A 2286-nucleotide genomic window follows, 5' to 3' on the forward strand; every position below is an offset into this window, starting at 1 on the left:
CCCCTATATATATATATATAACTTATATTTACATTGAACTTATTTGTGAGATTTTAGTTGTAGAAATAGAAATTATAAAATATAAAAATATTTGTAAATTTAAAAAATAGTACAAATTATTTTAGTTTATTTATTTTAATATAAGATCATTGATATTTACATAAAATATTTTATATTTATTTAAAATTTATATCTATTTTATAAATATTTTTTAAAAACATAAATTCTTTTTTAAAAAATTAAAATAAAAATTTAAAAACAAAAAAATAACTCAAAAAATAAAACAAATTATATTAATTTAAAAATATTTAATTTCAAAAATTGAAAACGCATATAAGCGCCCCTTTTCAGTAGTTCAAATTAAAAAATAAAAATCCCATCTCTAGTAATTTTCTCATTTACACCCGCTAAACATGCCTAGCCCGCACTACTGGGGAATGGATCCTCTCAATTGTTTTTTCATAATTGAGGGAGTAAAGTGTGATCTCTCACCATTAATTTTATAAATGAAACAAAAAATAAATATGAGAGATAGAGAGTAATGAAGGGTTAGAGATCACACTTTACACTCTCAATTTTTCTTAACAGTTGAGAGGATCCATTCCTGCACTAATGCATTACTGCACTACCTTCTGTCCCACTAAAACATAACCGTAACACACACATCACACTCCAGCACCGCACTCTCCAGATTTCTCACACTCCTCATGCTCCCACCAGAGGCTCACCACTCTTTGTCGGCGACAGATTCCATCACAGTCGCGCCCCCATCCAGCCCAAAATGCCCTCGTGCATTTTGTTCTGCGTCGCTCCTTTCCCAGCGCTGTTGTGGTCTCTATCCAGCGTCTTCGTCGTCTCTTCGATTTCAGCCCCGTCGTCTCTGTCATCTCACCATCCAGCATCTCTCCGTCTCTCTTCGATTTCTTCTACCATAAGCTCTGTTCAGTGGCTCGGTCCTGCTTGATGTTCTAATCGTTGTCGGTATTGTATTTTGAGTCTTCTGAATCTGTGCACCTTTCATGATTCTGTTATTATTATTGATTCTAAACTGATTTTAACTTTTGATTTTTGTTATGATTATTTGTTTTTTGTTCTAATTTTTGGTTTAGGGTTTTAATTATGTTCTTATTGTTTTTATTATTCATTCTATTTTTTTGGTTCTGATGTTTTTTTTCTAGTTATCTGGTTATAATTTTTAGTTTTAATTATTTGTGCTAAAAATATAAATTTATTTACGAAGGTTACCTTTAACTATGAGTTTCTACTAACTGCTTCTGGTACATCTAATCACATATGCTTGTATCACAAATTGAAACCTTATGGAAAATTTACTTTTACTTTTAAAATATTTCTTATTTTCTTTGTTAAAAATCTAAAATGATTTTAGATCTAATTGAATGGTCAATTAGTTATTGTTACTTTGTTATTTGTGCAGTGCAAGTTATCTTTTTTCTATAAGAGATGGCCGCTGGAGTGAATAAGATGCTCCAATTTTAATACCAGGAGACAAAATCAATTGGTAACTTCTGCATTTGCTCAATTGCTCGAAATTTATGATAACTATTGAGGAAATAGATGGGATGGATGTCATCTGTAGTGACAAAACTATAACCTTGACATTGAATAAGCTTAGTGTTGATAGAAACTTGATTGAGGTATTTGCTAAGGGTGTTGAGAAGGAGTATGTTATCCTTCTTGCTGCAAGGGCCTCTAGGACCGAAAATCAGAATGCTATAGATGCTGCAATTGTTGGGAAGCTTGCTGATCCAAAGGAGGTAAATATAGCAAAACCACTTTCTTTAGAACAAGAAGGATACAGATAAAATATTTTAATTTTACTCTCAATTTTAATGGTTTGACTGACCAGGCTTAAGCCGGAATCAGGGAGGTCCATTTTCTTCCATTCAATCATGTAGACAAGAGAACTGCTCTAACTTACATTGATTCTGATGGAAATTGGCACCGTGTGAGCAAAAGGGCTCCAGAGCAGGTAAAAATCTGTTTCATTGGTACCTTCTTAGGATGGTTATATGGATGACAAAGGCTTATATTTTCTCTTTATTTAGATCATAACCCTTTGCAACTGCAAAGAGGATGTCGGGAAGAAGGTTCATGCAATGATTGATAAGTTCACTGAGCGTGGACTTCAGTCTTTAGGTGTTGCAAGATTCATATTGTAATTAATTTCTAACTCTATAAAGGTTTTAGTTTGTTGACCTTCGTTAGCTTTAACCTTTAAGGTGGGTAATATGGAGCACAATTCATTAGAGAATGCATCCTCAAACA

General features: G+C 32.5%; 1 long non-coding RNA gene across 1 annotated transcript; it reads left to right on the forward strand.

Moving 5' to 3' along the window:
• On the forward strand, window positions 1583-1991 carry LOC107627162. Its single transcript, XR_002355427.1, has 2 exons — window positions 1583-1775; window positions 1868-1991. It is a non-coding gene; the product is annotated as an uncharacterized LOC107627162 (long non-coding RNA).

Source organism: Arachis ipaensis, chromosome B02 (assembly GCF_000816755.2).
Source record: "Arachis ipaensis cultivar K30076 chromosome B02, Araip1.1, whole genome shotgun sequence".
NCBI classification, from domain to species: domain Eukaryota; kingdom Viridiplantae; phylum Streptophyta; class Magnoliopsida; order Fabales; family Fabaceae; genus Arachis; species Arachis ipaensis.